The sequence below is a fragment of the Ambystoma mexicanum genome, chromosome 5q, assembly GCF_040938575.1.
Source record: "Ambystoma mexicanum isolate Mex_15411 chromosome 5q, UKY_AmexF1_1, whole genome shotgun sequence".
Taxonomy (NCBI): Eukaryota; Metazoa; Chordata; class Amphibia; order Caudata; family Ambystomatidae; genus Ambystoma; species Ambystoma mexicanum.
In genome coordinates, this window is record NC_090933.1 from 1,034,627,817 (window position 1) to 1,034,633,816 (window position 6,000).

The window sequence follows — 6,000 nt, forward strand, 5'->3', positions numbered from 1 at the left end:
AGTTCTAATTATCATTACACCTGCTATGAAGCAGCAATTCTAACATGGCATAACATATTGTCATATATATATACATATATATATATATATATATATGAGAGAGAGAGCATTATTGCATAAGCTAAAAGCATGATTTACATTTAACAAAGATCAAGTACAATTCATTATTTTAAGAAACCAACTTGTGAAACATGGAGTGTATGTTATGGTGGTCTATACTAAACTATGTAATGATCAGGAGTGGAGTAGCATAATAAAACACGCCTTCAAGTCTCACCCATGCAAACAGTTCAACCTTCACATCCAAACTCACGTTTATCATGCCTTGCCAGGCTGCATGCAAAGTTTTCACAACTTCCTATCCATGGGGCCTGCTGCTCGGGTACCTGCGATGGATGGCTCTTCCCACCTGTTACGCTCACCTGGCTCCCACAGGGGCATTGGTCGGACCCGGACTGCTGCGGCCTCCACCCACGTGATGCGTAGAACAGCGTTGACTGACTGGATCTGCCCTCCTAATCTTGTCTGCTTGGCCCGTAGAAATATTCTCCTACAAGTGGAGAGATGGATTTAGCCACTTGTGGATTCAAGTGATAGCACCCCCACTGTCCTCCCCACTAATCACCTCTGAAGCGCCCTCTCAGCAATCTCACCTTATATTCTTGAAGGATGAGCCCTCCATCCTGCAAAGCACGCAGGGGCGCCTTGATGACCAGTTACTTCACTGGCTTGAAGGTATTGGAAGAGTTGTAGACGAATCCTGACTCCGAAAGATCCTGGCGAAGAGCCGTAAGTATATAGTTTGTAAGAGTTCAAAATGTCTGGAATTCACTCCTGTCCAATTCCTCTTTTATTTTGCTGCTTTGACCCAATAAGAAGATTGACAGCTGAAAGCCCTCCGGTAAAAGTCTGTGTTACGCAACACTGTTTGGTAAATAATGCCAAGGGTTAAACTTGCTGCTTTCTCCTTATCTTACAGGTGCGGCATAAGAAGATGTGGCGTGCTGATGAATTATACCTCTGGCGGTAAAATCAGGTAAGCATATGGCGGCTAAAGAGATTGTCTCTGTCTGTTCTCTCTGCTCACCTTGTTGTTTCTTGTCCCCCTTAGGTGCCGGGATTCGGCGATGTAAAGATGGAGACATCGCCAGATCGAAGAGATACTGCGTGGAACGGTGAGTTTGGCGCGGCGCTGCTGCTGGCGATGCAACGCGTTTCAAACAAAGTCTTTCCTCTGGTTTGAAGATGCGATGAATCCGGAATCAGGTAAGAAATCAGGTAATACTCTTGTTCTAACCTTTGCTTCTTTCCTTCTTTCTAGGTGCTCCAGGTTCGAGGCGGGCGTGGTAGAAGGCTGGATGCTGCTGCTGGCACGGATGCAGAATAACGCAAAGCGTGTGCTGCTCTTCGGGCGTGGTTTAAATAGCCTCCAAAGTAGTCCCAGGTAGGTATTCCTCCCCGACCACACCCGAGTAACAAAATAGTCCCTACGGTAAAGTAGTCCCTTTCAGGCCTCACATGGGCTTGGATCTTCTTGCAGCATGGTCTGCATCAGGTAAGTGTGCACCTATGAGCCTGGCGCCTAGGGTGCCAGGACTGATGTCCCATATTAGCCTGGCGCCATAGGCGCCAGGACTGAACCCAGACAGCCCCTAGCAGGGGTTGCTAGGTTTTCTCAAGGCGACATGATGCTTGCTCCCGGGGCTGATGGACGTGGTCTGGATGCCCGGGGGTATGCATCATGACACCACCCCTCACGATTCCTTTGTTTGCGGCTGTGTTGTGCGTTAGTCTGTTGTGCTTATCTGCATAAACTATGTGCATCATTTCCTCGGTCTGGAAAGTTAGCCTAGAGCTTGAACCTGCGTTTGTGCTTTGGTTCGCGTTGCTTACATGATGTACCTATGTATACAATTAAGCAACATGTGCTGCTCTTGACTCTTGGTTTGTTTCCATTAGAATAAATGGGCTTCCGCTTGGCGAACAAGCGAAGCGTGTTGTTCTCTGCTAGCCCATTTTAAAACCCCATTATCTTAACGGCGTTTTTGAAGAGGTTAAGAGCGACAATTGCTTTGGACACTTTAACTGCATATGTGTATTCTGGTGTCATGCTTCCTGTCCTTGGCTGCTTATCAGCGAAGAAGCATCTCTTTACTCTGCTATGAGCTCATCTAAAACAGGAAGCTGCCACTTGTAGTTGGCTTTCTTCTGTTGGGAAGCTGATCGTCTTTAGCTGACCCTAAACGGCAAGTGTCTGTGAGTTTACAGCTTGCAGGCACCTGTGATTTTTTAGTCATATTTAGTTAAGGAACTCATGTTATCAGAGGCTAGTGTCTGTTCCTGTCTTTTGAACGCCACTCTTGCATTGTGTGTGAGTGCGTGCTTTCTGCTTAAAGAACATCTGTAGCTTCTTACTTTGATCCTGCTAAACCCAAGTGTATTTCAAGACATATTTCCCTACCACAAGTACCTACAATTGTCTGTTGCCACTAGCTCTTGCCTTATGTGCAACGGTGTACTTTGTATTCGCCACACAGTAGTGGTCTTTTGCTTAAGTCATCTGATCTGTGGCTTAACTGTTTTAGCTTGTTCGTACCATTATTCATAAATCATGACACCCTCTATTGCTACCACTGCAGCTCACAAGTCCTGTTCACATCCCTGATATGACTCTATTGTCTATGCAACCGGCATTGGTCCTAAACTCCTCTACTGTCAGCAACTCATTGTGGAGACCCCATCCCTATCTGGGCTCCACAAGTGGCTTTTTATCCTTCCTAAAGCTTGTGGCAAATAAGTGTGGGTTGGCATTGTGGAATGTTGTAACGCTGCTTCCCTTTGGGGAGATGGTGTAGGTTGGGATTGAGGTAGTGGTGGAGCTGAGGGAGGTAGCGGATTCTGTCATGCTGTTGGGGGTAGTATATTGGCATGGGGCCATCATCATTGGTAGGAGGTGGACCAATGGGTGTGAGAACAGGATTATGCTCAGCTTTATCTTTATTTGTTTTTCGTGCAATTTCTTTTCTAATCGTGCAGATTCTTTAGTTCAAAGGGAAAAAACTGACCATTCCTTTGGCTGTGCTTTCAATCCCTTAGTCCAGTACAACACAGACAATGGGCCTTAATCAAATGTCCCTGATTGTGGGAACTCCTCAATCCCCTGGATTGCTGCAGCAGTATATTTATGCCACTCAACAACAAACGTCACTGAATCCTTCCCATAAGCTGTCTCCATCTTTCCTGCAGGAGTATCAATGGCATACTGAGCATAGCTTATATGCGGCTAAAACCTCCACAGAGAAAACAAGGGAGATGGTGACAGAAACGCCTGAGACAACAAGGGGAGAGGGGTGGCGACAATGCCCCAGAGAGATGACGAGGCAATACAATTGTGTAAACATAAGACATAATTAACTGACTAACAACTTCTCCTTTCAAGCCCAGGCATTCTCCATAGGTGTGAGAGAGTACATTGTGTGTTAGATCAGATAGCAGGGAAAAAATAAAGCGTGCACAGCGGTGGAAGGGAAGGTAGCAGTTTATTGAGACTTAACCCAATGTCGCTGTGCGGCCCCCTCCTGCAGCCGTGGCCTTCCCTCGGAAAGGTCTGAGTCATGGGACCAAATTGTCATGCATCCTTGCCTCTTCCTCGCTCACATCATGCTAGAATCTTAGGAGAAGGACAAACATTTTCTGCTAGAATAAACAAGGTCCACACACCATCAGTAATCGGAGTAATGTGCAATATGTTTATTGTTCCAGTTGGCTTTTTTAGCCAAAACCCACAACAGAAATATGCAATTGCAGACAGAAAAATACACGTATATCATCACAACCCCATTTTCTCATAAAACATTTCCATGGGCCTCATTATAAGTTGTCCGTTACACGGTAAAACTGCAGGTAATAACGTTTACCAGCAATTTTACCAGACCGGCCCGAATACAACTTTGCCAGTAGGGATGGAGTAAGCTGGAGGTAAATCTGACCCCTGCCGGCAGAAACCCGTTCGTATTAGCGGCACAGTAATAACGTTGCTGGTAATACCGTCAAAATCCCCTCATGGCTCCATGGAATGGGAATTTACCATTTAAACCGGCACTCGCAATCTGCTGGTAATACCGGCAGACAAGTGCCGGTAATAGTATTAGCGTTTGCCGGTGCCCCGCAGGAATTTCCGGCAGGATACCAGCAAACTTGTAATGATGCCCATAAACAACTTGAAAGCCGTGTTAAATCAGTTATCCTGTGTGCGTTTATTTTAAGAGGAACACGAACAACCTTGGTTGCCAGCACACAGTGTGATTGCTCACGCAAGGAGGCTTCCTGAACTATCTGTGTGCTGACAACCAAGGTCTGACTGAATTTCACCAGCGACCTTACATAGTTTTCTTCCCACTGCTAGTTGTGTAATCGTGTGCATGGCCCCAGAATAAACATTTATTGTGCAAGTGTCTCTTATCTTTCAAATGAGCAGCCTAAGATGGCGAAGTATAGCTGACAAAATGTCAGCCTCGCAGAAGTGTTAGATTACCTTTTTGTTTTGCTACATTCTGCCATCTTAAAGCTACACTCACATAGCCTAAATAATGCTTGCAATTAGAAAAAGTTGCTTTTGGAAAACGTGCACATTATCGAATGCTGAGGCAATGGAAACGGAAACCTGAGGTCACTGCAAAGGCTAGCTGTCAGTAGATTATAAGGTGGGGAGGCTCCCGAAGAACAGTTCAGCCCATTTATTAAATAATAAAGGGTGAGTTAAACGCCTTTTTCCCCCCTATCCTAACGAGAATGTCCCTACCTAGCAAACTAAACTGAAGAAAGATGACCTAGTGTCCAAAAAGTCTCGGAACCTCCTACTATTACAAACAACAAAATAATACAAGTAATATTTGGCAATCTTCAATTGAACACACTAGTGCAAAAGTTCAAACATATAAGTTTCAAAGAGTACTCCTTGTAACCAGGGTTGTGTTTCCCTTCCACTGGCTCAATACAGGAACACTTGTGGAAAAATTCTGATTGAACAAAGTTCTATTCAGTCCAACACAAAAGTTTCTTTCCTCGCAATACGACTTTCCCTTGGATAAATTAAATGTCTCTTTCATAAACACCTGTTCCATAAAGTAAAGCACTTGTTATCTTCCACAATTTCCTCCTTGGTACTGCAAATGTCTTTCTCACAACACAATTTTTCATATTCAAAGCAATTGATATCTTCCATGATATCCTTCTTGGTAAGGCCAATGTGTCAAAAATCAATAAACCAAGGACAGTGCATTTTTCAGTATACAAAGCAATTATTAGCAACTCACACATTTTCTTCCAAATGAAGACTTGTCATGATGGCAAACAATTTCTTCTTGTTAAGCAACCGTTTTTCAAAATGATAATAGTGATAGCACTTTCTTTCTACCACACCTTTTGCCACAAATGCATTGTTTCATCACATCGTCTTCTCTCCTGGTCCACTCACCTGCCAGGATTAACTTCTATTGATCCCTTTCCTGGTGTACTCGCCTGCCAGGTTAAAACCCATACAACTACAATTATTCCTAGTGGCAATCTTTGTTCCTCTACTCTCCACACCAGCATCCCATGTGAGGAGAGCTGCACAATGGCTGCCTCTTTGTATATTCAATATGGGTTACAGGTTTCCCCCAATTGGTATCCCACCAAAGAGGAATTGCACCCTTGTTGCTTCTGTGTGTTTTTATTTTTTTGGCCTCTTGGCAGTTGGTAATGCGGGTATCGGTTTCCCTTAATTGGTGTCCCATAAAAGAGAAATTATGCCTGAGTTTCTTCTGTGCTGCTTCTTAACAGCCTCTTAGCAATGTGGGTTATAGGTTTCCCCTAATTGGTATCCCATAAGAGAGGCAGTAAACCCTGGTTGCTGTTATATAACTTTTTTGTTCGGTATTCAAAATTATCATTTGCAATTAAGTAGTCTTCTTGGAGCACCCAGGGGCCCCCTTTGGTTTCAGGCCAATTCACTGGTCT